This window comes from Cryptomeria japonica, chromosome 9 (assembly GCF_030272615.1).
Source record: "Cryptomeria japonica chromosome 9, Sugi_1.0, whole genome shotgun sequence".
Taxonomy (NCBI): Eukaryota; Viridiplantae; Streptophyta; class Pinopsida; order Cupressales; family Cupressaceae; genus Cryptomeria; species Cryptomeria japonica.
In genome coordinates, this window is record NC_081413.1 from 652,238,541 (window position 1) to 652,263,870 (window position 25,330).

Genomic DNA, 25,330 nt, shown 5'->3' on the forward strand with positions numbered 1-25,330 from the left:
ACAACATTGTTTGTTATATTTGCAACAAATCCGATCACATTGAAAAAATTTGTAGAAGTAAGAATATGAGAAAGAATGCTCTAGTAGACAAGATCAAGTCAGATGATAAGGGAAAAGTGAAGGTTGAAGAGATCAAAGAGTAGTACAAGAAACAGTGGGTCAAAAAGGATGATTCAAATGTAGTGAATGGGTCCACACCTAATTCTGGTGTTGGAACCTCATCTGGTAACTAAGTCACTTAGTCTTAGCAGGAAGCTTTTCATGAAGATTATAAAATCCCCCTATCTCAGATCTGTAACTAGTTCCAACGGGTTCTAGATAATTATGAATGGTTGTGCAGTTGATCCTGAAATATCTTTAGAAGACTTCATGTCGATTTGAGACTCCGATATAATAATCATGGGATACTCTCATTTCTCATATTGCATTCAAAATGAAAGAGCAAGAGAGTTTGGCAAAGAAGACTGTGCAGAAAAACCAGAGCTTTGAAAATATTTAGCAAATATTTCTTGCATCTGGTTGGAGACAAATAGGTATTTGTGATTTTAAACTATTTGTTTATAGCCTAGAATTAGACAATGTCATCATCTGGTATGGAAAATTTGTTGTTTGTTGAATTAACTGATAGGAAAAGACCAAAGTTTAAGAAACACCTATATAAATCAATGGTGGATGATCTAAATGGAGCATTCTCATGCATTTCGTATGGTGTGTTGCATGTTGAAGACATTAGGGCTTATATTTATTGCAACATAAGGAGCTCGAAAATGTTAAAATGTTAACACTTAATACTAAGCACATGATGAATGGCATGAGAAACCTAAAAACTGAATTCAAATATCTCCAGGACAAGGGTTTCATTCAATTTGTGAACTTTTTGGTTTGCGACAAACCCAAATGGGTTAGATACATTTTGAGAAGAGTTCATGATGAATTCATATGGCTTGACAAATTGCACAAGATCACAAAGAAATCAATCAAAGCTATAACATGGTTGAATGCAACTGGTGAATTTCATGCCCCAAGGAATGTGAAGAATCAAAATGTGACAGAGGTAACCAGTTCCCAACATGATAGTAGATCAATGACAATCAATGACATTGTTAAATACGATATCAGGTTTGCATCCATGGTGATGGCCTACAAGGTCTATCAATCCAGTAGAGTCAACTCAATATCTGATACAACCATTTACACTTCCTGTCAAATCCTCAAAGAAGAGAAGTTGTATGATCTATGTGGGGTGCTTCTGAATGAGCTCATGAGAAATCTGAAGAAGATAAAGAAAGACAAAAAGTATGTATTTAAATTTGGTACTCTAATTATCTATTTACTCTTTAATTTCATGAAAGAGGTCCCTAGTGTAGGAAAAGTTCAATGGGAATGTGACAAATTGATGGTGGTGCAAACTAAGGAATCTTTACAGGGTTTAGGAGATGCACAAGCACAGAAATCTATCTTGTGGGGTTCCTTCAAATCCTTCCAAGGTATGATGTAGAGTAGGTAAATGATCCTGAAGGAAATTGTGGAGAAGTATGAAGACTCCATATGCTTCATGGTGGGCATTGACCAATGCTTAATGGAGGCTATTGAACCCATGATAGTGTGGATCATGCTCGTGGGGTATGAGGTTGATGGTAATATTCTTGATGTGTATGCTCAACACCTTTTGAGAAAATTGGTTGACAAATCAGAGGAAACATTTGGGACATATAAGGAGAAAATATTGAGCCTACATACCTAATTCACCAAACACAAAAATCAGAGAAGAATAAGGAAGGAAGTGGAGCAGCTAGCAGAGGAGATGTGAATTACAAAGGAGGCAGTTTGAAGAGACAAAGAGAAGAACATCTTAAAAGAGGAGGCACTAATACATTTGGACTAGATTTTCGACTGAGGTTTCCAATGGAGAAGGTATATTGTGGCCAAATTTGATTTTTTTTTTTTTTAATGCCCGCATTCATCGTAATTCTGACAGAAATTACCCATTTGGTTTCGACGAAGAAGGCATTAGCAATGAGAATTTTCTTTTTTTCAAAAAAGTGCTCGAGTTCATCGTAATTCCGACAACAGTGGCCATTACAAAATAAAAAAAGAGGCGGGGAATTCATTTGTGAATTGCAATCCCGCGTAGGCGTCCGTGGTGACTTCAACCCCCAAGAACATCAAACCCGTGTCGAAGGCAATCCCACGCAGGAGGTAGATTCAAATTGCCCTAGTTTTTAATTTCATTTTGCAAAAAATATACATGTGGTGGTTAATTGTCCTAGTTTAATCTCGTAAAACCATAGAACTCTGATTGAGGAGTGAGCATTCAATTTTATATCAGCAATCCCTTCCTCCTGTATATGCGCATGTTGATTGTTCACATGAGATCACATCTCTTTGCGGCATCATATCAAACAATTCACAAGCCTTGTCCATGTTTCCACATTTTGCATTCATGTCAAGCAGGGCATTTGCAAGTACAACACCTAAAAAAATTCCTCTATCCGTTATGCTTTGATGGATGTCCATACCCTGTTCCAAAGCTTCCATTTTTGCACAGGCAGGGAGGATGTTGGCAAAGGTTGTGGAATTTCGCTTTATGCCTTCCAATTTCATTTGCTTGAAAGTGTCTAAAGCCTTTTTGACAAATCCATTTTGTGCATATCCAGTAATCATTGCAGTCCACAAGACAACATTTCTTTCAGGCATTCTATCAAATAGTTCATGTGCCTTGTCTATGCTTCCACATTTTGCATACATGTCTACCAAGGCAGTTACAACTACAACATCTGACAAAATTTCTCTATCATTTATGCTTTGATGAATATCCATACCCTGTTCCAAATCTCCCATTTTGGCACAGGCAGGGAGGATAGTAGCAATGGTCGTGGAATTTGGCTTTACACCTGCTGATTGCATTTGCTTGAAAGATTCTAAAGCCTTCTCAACAAATCCATTTTGTGCAGTTGCAACTACATCTGACAAAATTCCTCTATCTTTTATGCTTTGATGGATGTCCACACCCTGTTCCAAAGCTCCCATTTTGGCACAGGCTATGAGTAGGCTGGCAAACGTAACTAAAGAAATGCAATGATCAGCTCCAAAGACATCAAACCACTACTAACAAAACCAAGAGTCTAAAATATGATAGGGAATTGTGTGAGTTGTCCTGAAATAAAATATTTTATTTTCAATTTCAACTAAAACATAATTACTCAGCCATTTAATGTTATTAATAAGTGTTTAATTTATGAAAGAGATAAATGGTTGGCCACAAGTACATGAGTTACTAAATGCACACAAATAAGTGAATTTGATATTCAAAACTATCTACAATGAATTCAATTCTTGTCGATTAGTCATTTATGTTTGCAATAATCATCTTTCTTTGTTTTTCTTAATCTTTATTCATAGGTATGTGCATATTTCACATTCTATAATTAGGATATCAATTGCTATGGTTGAACACTAGCATGATGTTTGTGTTGTGGTATAGATGCATGGAAACATAATTATGATCATAAATCTAGATATCGCATATTAGTTATAGCTCTTATTTGATTGACTCTAAAGTTGACATACAGTCATAAAGCCATTATTAGCAGATCTATCCATCTCTAGTAAAGACAATTGAGAAAGTCATTTTGATATTGAGAGTTTCTTATCTATTTACCTATTGATCATTACTAAGCCATAATATTTAGGTCTATTTATCTCTCTTGCAAAACCTCTGTAAGTGTCCTAGATTGTCCCTACTACTCACTCTTCAATTCGGAAAAATGGAGTTCTAAATATTTGTTGCACAAGATGGTGTTGAACGTATCAACAAGGCTAGCATGGAAGGCATGTTCAAGCTTCCACTTGTACAACTTACAACAAATGATTTGTTGATAGAAGAAATTCTTGAAATAGGGATACAATTGAAAGACAAGTAAGTACATACAAACCTCCTCAGTTGAAAGTAAAATCTGTGTATAAAAAGAGTACATTGAATCCCAATCCATAAACATAATAGAGATACCAATGGAGACTTAATTGGATGTAGCATGTCGCACCAAAGTTGTTAGAGTATACTACGCTAGTACATAATATTTCATAAAGCCACATTAGTATTTTACCCAGATCATTATCTACCAAAACTAACTATAGTAATCCTTTTGAGGATTAATTTCATGGTGCTAGATATTCATTTAGTTCCACTTCTTGTTGGAGATAAGAACAATTATTTCTTGAGGTAGATGAATATCCCATCAACAAAGGACAAGACCCTTTCTAGAATATAACAAATTCTACTCCAACAAAAGATCATGGGGGTTTTACTAGAGATATTGAATAAGAGATAGACTTCTATTGCTGCATTAAAAGCATTGGCATGTTCATTTATTGATGTAAACTCTCTGTGATGCCACCACAACCAACAAAGGTGTAAAAAGCTATTTGCAATGCATGGATTTTTAGGATTGTCCTTTGAGAAAATAGAATTAAAGTATGGAAGCAGGATCTGCCAGCTCCTGAGGGAAAGACCATGTTAGACAATAATTTCTATTTTCTTGCCTGTGAAGAAAGACCATGTCAGACAATATCAATGAACATAAAAATAAGCAGACAATTGCTAGATTGTGGTCTAACTTGAAAAGAGAAGGTGATGGAAAATGTTATTGTCCGTGCAAAATTTGTAAGGGGTTAAAGACTAGAAGACTTCTAATCAAAATAGCGAAGAAACATTGTAGGCTGCATGGTCACATTGAAGGTGGACATGATTATCATCCATTGGTAAGTTTTTCATTATATCATTTTGATAATTTATATACATAATAAATCACGTGATGATGAGATCATGATCATGGTTTATTTATGTATATCAATTTTATATAGGTCGAGCACCCCAGAGCACATGGTATGGATCAACACAACCCTAAGAATATGATTTTCAAAGTGGACGAACATGGAGGTGTGAATATCAAAGCTGAAGATAATGATCCCATGGAAGATGACGATCATGAGCCAGAAAACACAATTGATGATGATGGTACAAATACATTGATCCATGACTCATTTAGTAGTCGCGCAGCTGATCTTGATGATGAAGATGACCTTGATGTTGTTCATGATGTCCCTCTACTTGAGAAGGCATCTAAGGCCCTTTATGAAGGCTCGCAGGCAACTCTTCTCTCCGTTGTATTGTTGTTGGTGAACTTGAAGGTTATGAATGGTTTATCAAACATAATAATGTCATGTATGTTAAGGCATGTCATATATGTCATAATAAACTGTGAATCATGTTGTACCATTAATATTCTTTATTATAACAAATTAAATTTTGTTATTGTAGATTGATAGGTGAGTTTTTGTTACCACCATCAAATATTCTACCTCGCTCATACTGAGAATTATCTGCCGTTATGAAAGATATTGGAATGGAGTATCAAGCAATAGATGCTTGTCCCAATGATCATATTATACATCACAAACAACATGAATTTCAAACTAAATGCCCTGAATGTCATATCAGTAGATCTCGAACGGATCAAATAACAAACAGGGTTCCTCGCAAGGTTCTTCGCTATATTCCCATTATTCCATGTATGCAACGATTATTCAAGTGCACTAGCTTGGCACAATTTATGGATTACCATGCATGCAATAGAAGTCGAGATGACATTATTTGAATGCCTGCGGATGGTTCAGCATTTATGGACATAGAGGAAAAGTGGCCACACTTTAAAGAAGAACCTCGTAATCTCAAGCTTTCGTTGGCAACGGACGGTGTCAATCCATTTGGAGAGATGAGATCTGTTTACTTAGTGTGGCTTGTTTTTGTTATCAACAATAACATTCCTCCATGGATGTCAATAAAGAGGGAGCACATAATGTTGGCAATGATTGTTCCAGGTATTTTATCATTTAAATATAGTCGTCTAAATTTAATTATAAATATTGCAGTAAAATGGTCATAATAATTATGTAATGTTTTTGTTCATTCGATTAGGTAAGTACCAAGTTAAGGATATGAATGTATATATTGAGCCTCTTATCGATGAGTTGCTGGAGTTATGGAATGGTGTCACTATGTATGATGTATTTTGACCAATAGGACAAAGACAATTTCAATTCCATGTGATGCTTCTATGGACAATACACGATGCCTGGGGCTAACACATTTTTGTGGTATGTTATAGTGTTTAAGTTTTGCATGAACATTATAATTCAAAAAATTATCATATTTAATCCAATTATACATTATCTTGTAGGTCTTCAAACAAAGGGAAAATTTGCATGTCCTGTTTGTGGTCCAAAGATGAAATCTCGTCATTCAAAAAGTTTAGGAAAGCAGGTGTTTGATGAGTATAGGCACTTTCTCCACAAAAATCATAAGTATCGAAATACTGAAAAACATATTTTCAATGGGAAAGAAGAGAATACATCAAAGCCACAAAGAATGACACCTCACCTGTGGAAGTTGGAATATAATAGAATTAATCGTCAAGGTAATGCCATTCCATCTATTGGTTTGTCATAAAACATCTTTTATATTTTGTTTTGTTTACTGATGATGTGATTGATGATCATGAAGGTCGTGAAGGCATAAATGACCACCTTCCTAAGGAAATAAAAAGTTATCCCCGACAATTTAGTAGGTTGCCCTACTACGAGCAGTTACAAATTGTTCATTTGTTTGATAGTATGCATATTGGAAAGAATATAACAGAGACATTATGGAAAATATTCGATGGAAGGTGTGACAAAGAAAAAATTGTCAAAATATGTAGTGACATTCAGGATTCCAATCATGCAATGATAAATGCCATTCAATCAAATAGCCATGGAGACCAGATTAATATAAGTGAGCTTCCTTGGTTATTAACAGACCAGCAAAGCAATGCTATAAAAGAAGTCATACGAAAAATTCAATTTCCGACAGGATTTGATGCGAACATAAACAATCTCATATGAAAACGCATGATTGGCATACCTTCATTAAGGTAATTCATGTTCTTGTGTTTTTAGTATGTATTTAAGTACTCAGCGTACGTGTACTTTTCATTATGTTACAAAAAAATGAAAAGATAATTTTATAATTGTTGCAGTATGTTCTACCTCTATCTCTCCCAGACGACTTCGATAATAATGTCAAGCAAGTCATATATGATCTTGGAAAATACATAAGGTAAGTAGTGATATTTGTTTAGTTCATTGTACAGATATTATATTTGCGATTTGTTTTACTTGTTATGTAATATATTTTTTTGCGTCTTGAATACCTTGTAGGTGGTTGTCATGTAAAGAAATCCATAAAGACAATATAAAATATTGGAAGAGAAAAATTCCTCATTTAATGTGTGAAATGAAAAAGTGTCTATCTCCATCTTTTTTAAATGCACAAGAACACTACCTCATACACCAAGTTGAGGAGATTGAATTGTGTGGACCTATACACACTAGGTCAATGTGGATGGTTGAGAGGCACTTGAAATTTTTGAAGGCTTTGGTTCGACAAAGAGCACATCCTGAGGGTTCTATGGTGGAGGGATATATGGTATACTAGACTATGGTGTACATTTCTAAATATCTTCCTAAGTTTGCAGCAAAGATCCACGTGGATCGCATTTGGGATCCCAACACCATTAACAAATTCGAAGGGGAGTACTTGATGGGGAAAGGTAGATTGAGGAAAGTGAGAAGTAATTATAAGATGTTATTGTATTTAATTAATTCTTAACCTTCAAAATAAATCAACTGTAAGACGTCTATTTATTTTGTGTATAGTTGGTCGAGAGTGGGATGCACTACATTTGTATATTGCAAACAATCTTGATTTGATGACGGTGTGGATTGAACGTTGTCAACATTTTGGATGCACGTTAACATGGGAAGGTGTGGCTTCATTGGTTAAAGAAGCACATCGTAATGGAGATTCCAATGTTACGCAAAGGGAAATTGATTTAGCATATGGTTTAAGAGATAAATAGGTACGTATAAATTTATTAATCACCCATATGTTTATCAACTCACAATGCAATAAATTTTACATGTTTGACATATCGCAGGTCAAACACCACAACACTATGTGCTGCAATGGTCATAAATTTCGCATAAAAAAGTTGGATGACACGAAGAAAACTTGTGATTCTGGCATCACTGCAGTCTTTGAGGTGACAAATATTTCATCGAGAAATGACATTCATCCTCAACAGTCTCAAAATCGATACTATGGCATTTTGGATGATATACTTGAGTGTGACTTTAATTCCTTCAAATTAATTTTGTTCGTCGTCAAATGGTACAGGCTACGATTGAATAAAAATGATCCTGATAGAACTATTATTGAACATGATAATGGTTTTATAATGCTAAATACAAGGTCATTTGAACCAGTTGGGGATGAGCCCTATGTTCTTCCAAGCCAATGTGAGCAAGTATTTTACTCAGAGATTCCACATAAACCGGGTTGGTCATTTGATGTTAGACATGATCCAAGAGGATGGCCGATAAAGTATAATGTGATGGAAGAAGAACATACCGAAGAAGTAGAAGATGAAGTGGATGATGATCACGATCGACAGTTTCACAATGACGATGAAGAAGAACAAGAAGAAGATGATGATGATGATGATGATGATGATGATGATGATGATGATGATGGTGATGGTGATGGTGATGGTGATGGTGATGGTGATGGTGATGGTGATGGTGATGATGATGATGATGATGATGATGGCAAAGACGTTGATGATGATGATGATGACAATGACGATGATGATGATGATGATGATGATGATGATGATGATGATGATGATGATGATGATGATGATGATGATGATGATGATGATGATGATGATGATGGCGATGATGACCTTGATGTTCATGATGATGAGGAATGAAATGTATGAGGAATGTGATTAGTATATTATCTATTGATTATTGACTTCTTGATAGAATTTTTTTTACATAATTAATTCATTTTATTTTGAATTCTAATGCCATTACATAATTAATTCATGATGCACCTTTTAATATGGAGATGGAGATAGGGGGTGTGACTATTTATGTGACAATTTTTAAACTGTGTTTATTTATGGAAATTGGATTGTTTATTAGCTATGTGACTATTTATGTGACCATTTAGTTGAGGATCCTGCATAGTCTACATAAATTAAAGGTAAGGAATTATAAAATTTACAATGATTTCGATGACAACATCTTTTTATTATTTAATACTCTTTTTGTCTACAAAGTTCATGTTGTTCATGTTGTGTATGATGTAATTTCGCTAACATTTTTTATATTTTTTCTTTGTCACAGGCCGACATGGATCCATCACATATCACGGACAGAGATGTACCTTGCAACACTTCTACCAAGCAGTTAAACCTCATTGTAATTGTACAAATTAGGTAGAAGCAAACTGTTACATTATTATGTTCTTTTTTTTAGTGATTTATACTAATTTTGTAATTGTTAATGATATTCTTGACACAGACAGATGTTCAGGGAAAGGGAAAGGGAGTTGCAATACCTGAGCACCTTTCTATGGATGTGGAATCATTAGGGTTAAGCAATGATGACCCTGAAGATCCCACAGACCTTATGAAATTCTTTAAAATGCCTCTTATAAAAATTAGAAAAGAGATTGTTGCTTTGGTAGCTGTGCATCCTACCACTGATGAGATACAACAGAGGGTGGAATTATTGTATAGGACAGTAGAAAACTTGCAAGTAAGCAGTAATGAAAGCTTTAATTATAACAAAAGTTCAAGAATGGTTTATGTTTTATTCTCTTTTTATGTCATTAACTTAAATATGTATGTATTGTGTTTACAGCAATTTATCCACCCTCATGAAAGTCGTTCCTACGATCAGGGTGTTGCAGGATCAAGTGATGACGATTTTCTTGTATTATCACTTGCTTGGCTTGTCACTCTGAGTACCCAAAATAAATCATACTTGATACTGTCAATTTTCAAAATAAAGGTTCATCCTTGTTTACAATTCTTGCACTTTTCATATATTTAATGTTTGGTATATTTAATGTATTATTCTTTAGGTGTTGTCAATGTTACTGTGCAAATGTCGATGCCGCCTCATCAGAGGTCACCCTCACCTGTATTACCGACTGCAATGTCAGCAACACGCAGCATGCAGACATCCTCTAGTGCACATCATATTGGCCCACCCACTGTTGGTAGATCCCTCTTTTTCTCTATCTTTTGTCATGTGTTTATTTCCCTTCAAGCATTCTTTCTTGAATTCTAATGCCATTTCATGGTGGATTCATTTTTTGCAGAAGGAGATGCACATGAGGATGTGCCACAGGCGACTACTACTAATAACATAGCATCATTTCCTGGATCTTCTCGTATTGCTAGTACGAGAACATTGCAAGCCACATTCGTGGTGAGTGACAAAGAAATGCTTCCCTTAAAGATACAAATGGTTCCAGGTACTTTAAAATTATTATTATATATACTCTAATTGTAATTTACTTTATGATCACTCATTTTGGATTAATATTGATCCCATGAATTTTTTGCAGGCAATGATATTTTCTATAAACATCTTAGTGACATTGCACTGCAGATATATGGCCCACCATACGTAAAAGGTGGTACATCATATGTGAACTAACCCTTATCCACTTTTGATTTCATATCATTGCTAGAATACTTTTCCTTTGATCCATTTCTTGAAGTGTAATAAATGTAGCTTCAGTTCATTTCTGAATCTAACAAGTTTGTTTTTGCTTTAAAAGGTGGAATGACCAAGAAAAAAGGTTAAAAGATGAATTGACAAACCAAATGGTTGAGTGGTTTGGAAATGACACCTTTGACAAAACCAAGCTCCTTGAAAAAGCTAGCACATATCTAAAGTATGTGAGGGACCAATACAGGACCCATTTGGAGAGGAACCTAAAGTACAAGCGTCCCCCCATGATTCCAAAGAGGGAGTGGAAAGACCTGATTTTGGATGCCAAGGAGAGAATTGAAAGAAAAAAAGGAAATACACCAGTAGACGCCAGAAGAAGGTACGGGATACTATTAAGAATGTAATTATGTACTAATTAATTACTCTTTATATTTATATAATCTAGCATATTTCAAACTTTTTATAGACTGAGTGACACGTCAAAGGCAACCAAGGCAAGGCAAGAAAAGCACGGGCAACACAAACTCGACTCTGGTGGTTACATGAAACTTGTTGCACGAATTGTAAGTATCTCATGTAAACTCCCATATTGTCTCAAAATATTAATAAATTGCAAATGTTTTTTTTTATCAAAAAATGCAAGCAAAATTCACGGTACCAAGCAAAAATGCAGGGCTCTGAATTCAATAGAGCGCCCATAGAAGATGAAAAGAGAATTGCCTACCAGCAAGGCTATTCAATCGTGGCTGATCGGCTACGAGAATTGAGTGGGCATACACAACATTCGAGTGCATCCATCACACAGGTAAATATGGTAAATGGAAGTTATTTCAAATAGAATACTTTACCAATAATCTAATTGATGTTGAGTTCCAACATAAAGTGACTATATTTGTTTTAAATAAGCAAGCAATGATAACAATGTGCATGTCATTGGAATGCAGCCTACTAATTGTGAAATACCACCTGCACATGAAGGTCCGGATGTGCATCCCAGTAGTGGAGGTATTCATTTGCTATTAAGATTTATTTATTTAGCTATTAATACAATTAAACATCTTAATTTGTAATTAGAGTAGTAATTAATGTAACCTTTCTTGTTAATATTTTAGAGCATGTAGTCGGTGGTGAGCAAGTGGAGCATGATCTGGGTACACAACCTCAAGAACGTGATGTTCCCCACTCAAGTGAAAAGGATTGTGGTGTTCAGCATGTTGAGGTTGAGGCTACACAAAATGATGTGGCTCCATCAGGTAAAGAGCACAACAATTATGTTCTCTAAATTAATGAAATACTTGTAACAATAAAAAAAAAAAAAAATTGAATTTAACCCATTTCTTTGTTATTGCAGAGGACCCCCCTTCACTTCAGTGTCCTCATCCTCAGTATAGGACTAGGCATGCATTGAGATCACGAGCAGTTGGCAGAACATCTGCAGAGGGGGGAAATGATGAAGACATCGATGTCCCACTTAGCCTTTTTATAGCTTCAAAGAAAAAACAAAGAAAGAAATGATTGTAATCTAACTTATTTGATAATGACTGATTTTTATGTGTTAGTGAATGTAATTATGTGCTAATTAATGGTTATGGATGATATGTGTTAATTAATATTGATGAATGTTGTGTGTTAATTAATATTAATCAATGTTATGTGTTAATGAATGTTATGTGATATTAATGAATGAATGCTATATTTTATTAATGGTAGAAAGAATTAATGAATGAATGTTATAAGATGTTAACAGGGAATTTAGACTGATGTTGGGGGGGGAGGGGCCAAATGAGCTTCCACCTTCGCATGGTTGGCCCTGTTAAGTAGAGAATATTAAACTATTCTCGAAACCAAACGAAGCTCAACAAGGTAACACACTTTTCAATATTTCATTATGTTGCACAGTTAATCTTATTGAATAATGTATATTGAATCTTAATTGCAGGGTCCAACAGAGCCAACACAAACAACAACACCATGAGTTGCTGGGTATAATGAACTCCCATATTGTCTTGTCTTTACACGAACAATATGAGTTGCTTCTAGTGTTGATATCCAAGGTGGGACTGCAAAAGTTATGAATATGTCTCATCCTTGTAAGTTTTTTTATTACAACTCCTAATTCTTGAGAACAAACTTTTTGTTCTTGATGTTTTTCACTAGTTGTCATAACCTCTGACTTTGATGCTTGTGCCTTAATAGAACTAGATGTTTCTTGTATGCATACTTGGTCAAGGACTGCATTATGATGCTATAGGGCTACAAACTAAGATTATTTATTGTATTGAGTTGCACATTTGACATGAGTTTCCCTATGACTGCTATGCACATTTATGTATATACACTATTTCTAGTCTGTATATTGATATTAATTTTGAGAAAATATTACAAAACTCAGAGTATTCTTCATAAGACTAGAAAAAAGCTCAGATAAATTTCTGCAATGTTTTCTTACAATTACTTGCGATCATTGTTTTAGGAGTCCTAGTATCCATTTATAATAGTATGGATGCATACAAGATTTGGACCCTTCAAAAGAAAGTTCGTTACAAACAACCAGTCGTTTTCAAGAAGCGGTTATAAGTCATTTTTAGCATCCGCAGCTTCCTCTGTTGTTGTTCTGTTGCAACCTCCTGTAACTGCTCCCGAGCATCTTCTTTCTGTCCCATATACTTATCTTTCCACTCCTGATACACATCATCACTAGGCCAAGTAAAATTAGCAATCTTCTGTTTCATATCTTCTAGCCGCTTCCAAGTGACTCGTACATGCCCAATCTCTATTTCTATGAAACCATAATGAGATTTCACTTTTTCAACTTCCTCAATTGTTTGGACAAATAAGGATGTGTCATCAGTACTAATAATCTGATTGATCCTTAGGGACAAATTGTGGTCCACCTCCTTTAACCAAGTCTTCTCTTCCTTTAGCTGGACAGGACCAATGAAACCTCCTGGAAACATTTCAAATTTATGATTTGAATATTCTTTCCTATAAAGTTGGGCTTTTCTTTTTATACCTGCTCCTTCCACTGAAATAATATTCATCTCTTTTATAAACTCACATGTGGACCTTAGATTGTCATTCTCTTCTGCATCTGCATGGGAAGAACACATGAGCTCTAACTCTTTGCCTCTAGGCACCCACTTATTCAGGATTGGTTCCAAAGTGGTTTCTTCTTCTCTCAATTTGATCAAAATCTCAAGAATCCTCTTCATATTTATGTATACATTGGAGGTTTTGACTGAGTCAGCAAACTTCAAGATGGTGGCTTTCACCTTCTCCTCATATTTGTTTCCATACAATGTCTGAGCTTGTTTCAATTTTTCCAACTCATGTTGGACATTTTCAGGTAATTGGGAACTAGAAGGCATAGGAGAAGGGGGATATTCAATGATGGGACTAGTAGGAGGGTGTCTTGCTGGAGAGGAGGCTATCATGAGTGTAGAAGATTCATCGGGGTGATATTGACCTGCCAGTTGACTCTGGAGTCTAGCAATTATGATGTCTTTGTTGGCTACTCCTTCTTTAGCATCATTGTAAGCTTTTAAAATAGTCTCCAACTTCAATTGGAGATTAGCCTTTTCTTGTGCCTCTTTCTCTGCCACTGCAACACTAAATTTTGCAGTCTCTAGAACTGTGCTTGCAGCTTCCACTACCCCTGTGTCTTGGAATCTTTTAACTATCATGCCTCCTAAGAGGTTAGAATCTGATGCATCCTTCCTTCTTTTGTTTTCATCCTTCTTTAAAGACCACATGACAAGAGCAGCATTATCTTTGCTGAATGTCACTCCTTCCATAGGCTTTGTTTCTTTCCTCACTGCATCAAGCACTAAGGCATCAGCTATATCCCATTCAAGGAGAATCAACACACCAGCCTTTGCTACCATTTCTCTTCCTTTCTTAGGGCTGATTGCTTTGAACTCCTCCATCATTTCTTGTTTAACCTCTTCTTCTACCTGAGTTGTATTTTTAAGAGGCTGTTTACTTTTCCTCTATTCACATCTAGTCTCAAATTGATCAATATTTTGCTTCCATAGAAACTGTATAAAATCTCCTGATGTGACAAAATTACTGTCAGCTAGGAATTCTTCACTAGCTTGCTTAACAGTAAGGTCCATTTCTTGGCCCTTTAACTCACCATCAGTCAAATCCATTTCAGCATTAGGTGGCTCTTCGGGCATCCCCTCTTGGGTCTCCTCATAGGTATAGGCAATCTCACCGAGACTCCCTAACTGCAATAATTGTTCAGCCACAGCTTGTTCATCTCCAATGTGGATAGGAGACTGAGATGGAGAATATTGAGGCTCATCAGCTTCAATTTCCTTTCCCACTCTCTGCTTCTTAGGGGAATCCTGGATGTCAATGACATCTTCAATTTTCCTCTTCCCTTTTGAAGTGGAAGGCTCACCTGTCACTGGCATTATCACAGTGTACTTTGACCTTTTGTGCATTACATAGTCACCACGTGGGATATCTCTAGCAAAGGCAGACTTAGCCAATACCATCTTAGCCTTATCAGGCTCATTTTACATTATGGCCTCCCTCTTTTCTTTTAAGGTCTGCATGAGATCTTCAAAATAAAGAATCAGGAATTTTATTTTCTCCTCAAATGGATTGAAGCTAGAAAGGGGGTCATAGCCAATGTCAAATTGATGGATAAAATCAAGGGCTTTCTTATATGCCACCCACTTCTCCTTCCTCAGTTCTTGCTCATCTAAGCTAAATTCATTTCTAATCAGATCTTCTGGGAACTGAAATTGATGTGGCCTACCTCTGCACACTGCTCTTTTTCTGAACATGCCATTGACAAAATCCTCGGGGTCTGCACATATTGACACTGTAGTAGATAGCCTATATGGCTTAAAGAATTCTTCAAAAAATCTCCATCCACCCTTAGTGATCACAAAATGGTGAGTCATGGTAATAGTTGGGAAAATAGTCCCTTTACCTCTATTGGTTAGCTCTGCTTCTTTTACTCCTCCAATTTGTCTTGGGACTTCTGCAAACCCTATCTTCAATGGGACCTGATAGGGTAGTGAAAAGGGGGTGCCTCTAAAACCAAACACTCTAAAAATAGTAGACACAGGGTACAAATATATGTCTCCCCAATTGTGAACAATCTTGGTATCCTCTGCAAACTCCTTTGGTCTGAGAAACTCCAAAAGAGCCTTAGGAATTATAGGGTTTTCTCTGCATAGAAGAATCCTAATTTTAGATGCAAAGCATCTATCAAACTTTAAATAACTTGCATCTTCTCTATCCCAAGATAGAACAGTACTCCACAATTGCACTAGCATTTCCTCTTTATCCTTGACCTTAATTAGGTCCATCTCCTTTCCAAAATAATCGGCCCCTTTGAATAGAAACATATGCATTAACATGGAGTACCATCCAAATGGTCTATCCACCTTACCATTTTTTATTCCTACTAGCCCTTTATGAATTGCATTAGCAAGGTATGAGGCATAATCAAATGTTATTGCTAGGGAGAGGTTTAGAATTTGTGCAATCATTAACATATAATGGGTTGGCATATTCTTTTCAGCATCCTCTCCAAAAATTTGGCATAATGCCCAATACATACCCTTAGCTCTCAGAGTGAATAGGTTGAGAGAGAATGGTTCCATTGTGTTGGGGCCTACAACTGTTAACCCCCCTATCTTTACAAAGAATTCTTTCAATGGGCCACTTCTAAGATGATCTCTTTGTGTGTTGTAAACCTGGGCTAACAACTCAAAGTCAATAGGTTCTAACAAATTGGAGGACTCACTGAGTTTAAACACTTTCCTGAATTCATCCTCATTTATCTCAATCAAGACTGATCCCTTTATGTTCCTGATGTATCTTGCCACAGAGTCATAATTATGTGCAATCAGAGCTAACAAATCTACATCCATAAAAACACCTGGGACCACAAGCTTTCCTACATCCTGCTCCCATATGCCATTCAAAGGAGCTGGGGAATTCCTCTGCCCAAAACTGACTTTGAAGAGTCCTAAGCCTGACAAACCTATTTCAGGGTCCCTCAACCAATTACCCTTATCATAAAGGCCATCTCCAATTTTTAGACAAGGGTTCTTAGGTACTATCTCTTTGGCCTTAGCCCCAGCATTGGTGGACATGGTTAATTGCTCTAAAAAATCATCACAGATATTTTGGTCCTGGTAACTCACTTTCCCTGTAAATTCTCTTTTGGTTATACCACTAGAAGCTAGCACAGACCTGTAATAAAGTAATTCACATAGCAGTATTTGAGAACAAACCAAGAGTTATCAAGAAGAGCACGAGAAACCTAATTATTTGCCTAAAGAAAATTGCTCCACAACAATTTGCTCTGCAACAAACTTCGATGAAATAATACTTAACAATCAAGTTGATGCGGACTAAAAAGGGCAAGTTGGCATTTAAGTTTTTAGAAATTAACTCTGCATGCTTCGGCTTTCTTTTCAGAATTAAATTCGCCAAATCGAATTCAAAACTGGCTCCAATGGGTCATAATTTCTCTAAGTCTTTCATCTATTTCGCTCTTTCGCTACTTCGCAAAACATAAAACCCATGCTCTTTTTTTTTACAAAACAACGCTGGCCATTGGATCTTGAGAACTTACATCGCCTTTATCTCCGTTTAATCTCTTTGCTTTAGTGTCGGGCCCTACCTCCTTTTTGCCACTTCGCGGAGTTTAACAGTCGTGCACTTTTCCTTCATGAGGCCACACCAAGCATTAGATCAAACTCAAATCACCCGACCTTTAACTCCAACCAGGACCGTCAATCCTTTTAACTAACCGCGCCTCATGTTGATGGCAAACGGTTTTCGCCATTTCGCTTAGGTTAAGTTGCGGGCATCTTCAGGTCACGAAACAACGAGAAGCATTGGATCAATCTTGAGATGAATTCCTTTTAAGTGGGCCCTTTATCTGGGAATTACTTACCCCAATTTTTATCCAGTTAATAAACACCACATGGCAATCGGCCATTAGCCCTGGAAACTCCTTTTGGTTCCACCCTTAATCCGCCACGTGTTCCCTTTTACTATTCCCACATAACTGTTGGTTACACCTAGGTGGGCCCTCAACCACTTTTTTAAACCACGTGTCACGTCACTCCTCCGTGTGATTTCCACCTGTCTTTCGCGACTTCATGAACATTATTCTTCGTTTGCCTTGCAGCCACGAAACCACGAGAACCGTTAGATCAAAACAGACCTGATCTGCTTTTAACTTCATACCATGCATGTCCCTTGGGCCCATCGGCCTTTTCACTACTTCGCAATGACTAACTTGCTAGCATCTTATCTTCGTGAATTCACGCGAGTCATTAGATCTCAATAACTTGCTCGTTGTTTACTCTTTTTATGACAATCTTGTCTGGACCCACTGCATACTGCCAACTAAGTGCCTTGTCACCGCCATGTCATTGCCAACTGGGGTTACCACATTTACTACCACTCTTAGCGGGACCTTCCACCTTTTCACTCTTTCACTGAAGGTATAGCTCATGCATCTCCCGGCCACGAAACAACGAGAAGACATTGATCTTTTTCCAAGCTCTACAAAAAGCGGCAACTGTTATACCACGTCACTCCTCCGTGTGATTTCCACCTGTCTTTCGTGACTTCGCGAACATTATTCTTCGTTTGGCTTGCAGCCATGAAACCACGAGAACCATTAGATCAAAACAGACCTGATCTACTTTTAACTTCATGCCATGCCTATCCCTTGGACCCATCGGCCTTTTCGCTACTTCGCAATGACTAACTTGCTAGCATCTTATCTTCACGAATTCACGCGAGCCATTAGATCTCAAGAACTTGCTCATTGTTTACTCTTTTTATGACAACCTTGCCTGGACCCACTGCATACCGCCAATTGAGTGCCTTGTCACCACCATGTCATCACCAACTGGGGTTACCACATTTACTACCACTCTTAGTGGGACGCTCCACCTTTTCACTATTTCGCTGAAGGTATAACTCGTGCATCTCTCGACCACGAAACAACGAGAAGCCATTGATCTTTTTCCAACCTGATCATTCTTTAACCAAAGAAGACCGCTTATCTTTGGGACCCGCCAAACCCTTTCGCCACTTCGTGAAGGTTAAAACACGTTCAACTTGATCTCACGAAACCACGTTGTCCGTCCGATCAGATGAAACTTGATCGATGTTTAGCTTTGGTCCAAACCTATATGTCGGGTCCACCTTCGCCTTTCGCTACTTCGCGGAAACTAAGTTTCGAGCACTTTTTGGTCGCGAATCAATGCAGGCCATCAGATCAATAGAAAATCGCATGATACTTATAAGGCTCGACGGACATTAGAAAAGGTAGATTAAAAGCGAACAAGAATAAAATATTTAAAGGGACCGCCTAGGTAAATGACAAGGGGAGAACACTTTTATGATAAATGGACCCATCGCTTAAGTGAATACAGTAATGCCAAATTAGAAACCAAAAGGGCTTTTCTCAAGTATTGAAGCGACTTAAAACCTAAACCCTGAACCCCTTAGGGTTTAAAACAAATTGAAAGAACTTCCTTCCTTCGATGGCTCTTTTATATTTATTTTTTTTATAAAAATGATAATCGTCAGAATTACGACGAATACAAGCTTTCAACCGACGACTTCTTTGACCGTCGGCAGAGTCCATTGGATTGTCGAATTTTCGATGGGCATGGCATCATCGACCAATCCGATGCCGAGTTTTCGACGATGGATTTTGTCGACACTCTGACGAAAATTCATCAAAAATCCGACAAACAACTGTCGGAAATCAGCTCCGAATGTACTAGTGAGGATATGGTCAAACCCAAGAAGACAAAACTAGATACTCCTCCACCTAAGACAAGGCAAACAATGTCAACACCTTCCTCTGGTGCTCAAAAACTTGTCCCTCCACCAAAGCCTCAATCAAAATCATCAAGTGGATTTGATAAGAGGAAGAAAGAGAAACCAAAAAGAGTACATGTGGTAGCCACTATAGAAAAAGAGACTAAATCTGATGAAGCGGTGAGAGAAATTAAGAAAATCTCTACTACTACCAGGGTTATCAAGATGCAACCATCCTAACAAGGCTAGCCTAGCAAGAAGCCAAGAGTTGCAGTTGAACAATCTAGTGTAACCCTTAAGAAAGTGAAGGAAGCAATAACACAACAAGGTAACCTCAAATTGATTTCTCAATTTTATGATCGTTTGGATGAGAAAGAGAAGAGATCACTTGAAGAAGCTACAATTATATATTTGAATAAGTATAGCAAGGCTCTTATAGAAATTTCTTCTGAAGTTCCTAAAAGTTTGTATGATATTTTGGATATGAGAAAAGAAACTGCTAGAATAAAAGAGGAAAGAACAAGGGAATAGGAGCTAGTGCAACTCTGTTCGGTAATTGCCAAGAGAGAAGTTGATAGAATTCTTAAAGAAAATAAAGACAAATTTAGAAGGAAAACCAGAGTAAATAAGATAATGGTTGGCAAGAATGAGAAAGTTCACAAGGAGACACAAGAAATTTTGAGGGAAATACTTCTAAAGTACAAGTATAAGGTAGTTCTTGATAGATCTCATGAAAGTGTTTGAAATTTTGTTCTGGAAGTCCTTGGGATGCCACCCATAGGAACTGAGCCAAAAATTGCAAAACTAGATGAACAGACAACTAAACAATTTATAGCTACAGATGATATTAATGATATTCAATAGGTTGCAAACTCTGATGAAGAATATCAAAATCCTCCAGTGATAACTGTTGAACCAGAAAAGAAAGTTGAGGAGGTTGGTAATGAGAAGGGAGAGGATACAGAGAAGGGAGAGAAGAAGAAGGATGAAGGCAAGGTTGAGCAAGTTCAGGTGGCAAGAGACACTGTGGAATCTGATAAAGGAAAGCAAATAATGAACGACACAAATCTCATCCAAACACTCAAAGTTGTGGCACTTTCCCAAGCTAATGCCACTAAAGACTTGTTGGAGTCCGACACTAAGGACAAAGAGCTTTTATTCTTAGCCACAACTATTCTTGAGAAAAATTTGTCATCATTCAAGCAAGACACAATTGACTCACCCTCCAACAAGTTCAGAAGTATGCTCTAGTTAGTGGACTCTCATTTTGTCTCTCTATAGAATGTCGTTGAAGGCAAAGTTCTTGGCCAATTCAATGTCATGAGGTTACAGACAATTTTGACAATGGTTGAAGGTGATAGGGCAATTTGACTATAGGTATGAAGGGAATTGAGGAGGCATTGGATGAAGTAGGAAAAATATATAAGTCATGTCTTCTACCACTGAAGTTCACTATTGAGCTTGATAATAAGATCAATGGATGTGAAGGTCAACTAGCCGGTATATCTCAGTCATATGCCCCCCAAGTAGTCTTTGCTACTAATTATGAGGCATAGGCGGTGACTCTACTAGATAAAATCAAGAGTTTGAATTAGGAGAAAGATAAAATAATGGTAGAGTGGGAGAGTTATAAAATAAAGGTAGAGTGGGAGAGTTGAGGAACCTAATCACTCCCCAGTTGGATACTCTTCTCAGCAGTCAACAGGATGCCATGAATGCACTGAATAAGAGTGTTCCTTTTGACCTTAAAGGAGCATAAATGGATGCATACCTATTTCGTACTCTCATCAATATTTTGTACAACCTAAATAAAGGTTGGGATGATCACTTATAGTCCTTGAAGTCCATTTTTGCAAGCATCTTCAAATTTTTGTAAGTTGTTGAGCAGATATCTACCTTTGCCATTGATCTCAAAAAGGTAGAGAGAAGTGAAAAATGTTGTATATTCTCAGTGGGAGCCTATTGAGCCTATTGTATTTTTTATTTGTGAGGATCCGGTAATTACTAAGAGAGGGGGTGAATCAATAATTCCAATAAACTTTAAAACTTAATCAATCAGTAAAAAAATCTTTCAAAACAACTCATAAACAGTACCGATAATAACTGAAATCATACTACTAATCAAATTCATCAAACTGTTCTTCTAAGTGTTCGTCAACTTGCATGTAATATAAATATATCAATTCAACACATAAGAAATCAATCAACACATGAACACCAATATTTTCACATGGAAACCCAAATGGGAAAAACCACAGCGGGAATTGGTACCCACAAGATTTTGCACTCTTTCAGAATGCGCCCAGTTAGGAGCCTATCCCAGTTAGGAGCTTACAAATATGTCCGGTTAGGAGGAGACCCTATTAGGAGTCCCCCGATTAAAGGATTTTTTAGGATAACCATAGAACAACTGAAAGTGGGGGTGAATCATTTGTTAACAGATTATGTGAATTAAAGCACTTAAAACCTTATACTGATATAACTGATTAAGTATTAAAGCATATATGAAAACCAGAGAATCAATACCATGAAACTATAACACATAACAACATGATTTGTATATAGAAAACCTCAATGAGGAAAAAACGCGATGGGAAACCCTACCAACGGTCAGATGATACTTGTGCAGCAAGCATATGATTACAATAAGGGCATGCACATGCAGGAAGGCACACTGCCTAGAGTGCACTGCTTATCACAATGGATTATCATTGACTACAGAGATGTCAACCACCTCAAGATGTTTGGACTACAATCCAGAGAGAAGAACAGTCGGTAATAACATCAAACATGTGATATTACAGTCTTGGTTAAGCTCAATACCGGAGGTCTAAAACCTCTTACATAAACCCAACACGATCACCTATGATCGACCAAATTCTCTTCAAAAATGATTATTACATTATTCTCTCCTTGCCATGATACACGATCTACAATGAGATCTTACATACATTTATACCAACATGGGACCTAACCAATTAGGTCGTCCACACAAATGATAATAAAATAGATCTATTACATAATCCTGAAATAAAATCATAACACATGTCGACCTAAGGCCAAACAAATATCATCCAATCAACAAAACATCTTAGAAGTGGATCGGAGGATCCACCAAAACGGTTCATGCAAACTGGTCCATAACCTAGATAGCACCAGACCTAAATAAGATCCACACACGCCAAAGAAATGACACCAATTAAACAAGGCATGAACACCACTTATGCATAACAAATCAAAGATCTTCAATGAAGCACTGTCAGTGAAACCCTTACCAATCCAATAAAGAAAGCTTACTAAAACATAAGATAACATCTGATCATCAAGTCAATACCAACTGACTAAAAACATACTTCAAAAGCATACGAACCATCCATACAAATATATCCCACCAACCAGATCATATCGATGGCAATCAATTGAAATTCATCCAATCCAATCCACCTACCAGAAGTCGGTAACCAACCAAAACAACAAGTGTTGACATCAATGACAAAACATCAATTCAAAACATAAATGCAAAACATAATCAATTCCATCATATGGCTAACAGGATTTACCTCAGCCATGTTAAGATCTTTACTCTTTTAGGAGTAGCCTTGTCGAAGGATTTAGAACCCAAGCTAGTGAGTCACGCAGTGAAGGGATTTATATAATCAGGACTGTTAGGACCTACCTGGTCAAGGGATTTTGAGTCTGTTGCACTTGTTAGGGAACAACAGATGTATGATCTGAAAATAGCACTCTCTACTTGCTTGTATAGATCCTTTTCTACTCCAATTTTCTTCTCTCTTGTAGACATAGTAAATCATCACAGACTTACCCAAAATAGACTTTACAACTTAGTCAGTTACAAAACCCTAACCATATAATAAGATTTACATAGATCATCATAGATCTTTAGAAATTATTACAAATCGTCATATGGATCATTACAACAAATTACAAATCAATTACAATTGTTGAATGAACATAAATCATCACCACACTTCGATATAATAAGAAATCAAGCCCTTAAAACATTCTTCTATATTCTTTATTGTTTCTCACAAGATTCCATCTTTAATCGCACCAAAATAATAATTTAACACTTCACACGGATTCAGCCATGTCATCACCAACTTACAAACATAATGTAATACATCACCAAACTCAAAATCATTCCCGCTTATAAGATTTGAATACCGGTTCTTAAACCCTACTAAAACCCTACAGAAAACACATCAGTCAATCACAAACATGACTTCTAGTAACCAAAACATGATGTGGTTCTAGTCATAACCTCATTACAATGTTACAAACATAAATTCCAAACTGCAACACCAAATTCCTCATCAATCTGTAGATCCAATTACTTAAGAATAACACAGTTTCAGATTTACCAATTAAAGTCTTATTTGTCAATTAACTGTCAAATCCATTTTATAGCTTTCTGGTCAATCATAGATGACTTAGATAACATGATAAAATAATATATCCATAGTTTCCATGAATGACAATACAAACTCATCATCAAGTCATCAAACAACATCTCAACTATATCACCAGCAACATTCCTTATACCAGTTCATCAATATCATCAACAATTATGCCAATATCTATTCACATTATCAATTATGCCAATATTCCAACATTCTCCCCCTTTGGCATTGATGGCAACACTGAAAACCTTATCATGCTGAAATGAACTGATATGTTATGTACTTTCTCTTCTGCTCTCCTCCTCCTTTGTATTTCTTCTGTCGGTTATCTAGTTTTTCTTCTTCTCAACTAGTTCTTGTCCCCCTTTGACAGCAATGTCAAAGGTTCAAATATCTCTGTTGTCTTCATCTCTGTTGTTGTCACCTCTATTTATCTCATTGTAGCTACTCCCCTTGAGGAGTAGCCCATATCACATCAATCTAAAATTGAAAGATATTAAATGAATTCATCGAATTTATGCATCACCAGCATCTTAGTTGATCTTGTGAAGGGGTATAGCCCCTAATCTACCTTTGAGATATTCAAAGGTTGTCTTAGGCAAAGGTTTAGTGAATATATTTGCTAACTACTCTTTTCTAGACACATACTCCATTCTTACTTTCTTCGCATGTACTCTTTCCCTCAGAAAGTGATACTTCAACTCAATATGCTTTGTTCTTCTATGTAATAGATGATTTTTTGAAATATTAATCGCACTTGTGTTATCACAATGAATAGTCACCAGTTTAGACATGTCTTCCTTAAAACCTTCCAAAATATGTCTCATCCATATAACCTGAGTAAAATTCGTTGATGCTACCACATATTTTGCTTCATCTGTAGATTGTGAAATACAAGATTGTTTCTTGTTTATCCAGGACACCAATCTTTCTCCTAAAAAGAAAGATCCACCAATTGTGCTTTTCTGGTCATGAACATTTCCAACCCAGTATGCATCTGTGAAAACTTTTAAAGAAAAAATATCATTGTAAGGATACCACAAACCATAATCAATTGTTCCTTTCAAATACCTGAATATCCTTTTTATCGCTACCATATGTGTGTCTCCTTAGGATCTTTGTAAAATCTTGCAACCAATCCAACAACATGTGCAATGTCCAGTCTACTGAGAACAACATAATGCAACTTTCCAATCATAGACCTGTATTCTTTCTCATCAACAGATTGTGAATCATCTTGTTTTGACAATTTACAACTTGTCACCATCGAAGTACCATCCAGTTTGCAGTCTTCCATCCCAAAAGTCTTCAAAACTTCTTTTACATACTTAGTCTAACAGATAAATATTCCATTCACTAGTTGTTGAATCTGTAAACCAATAAAGAATTTTATCTCACCGATAAGAGACATCTCAAATTATTTCTTCATTTCATCTGCAAAAGACATACATAGGTCA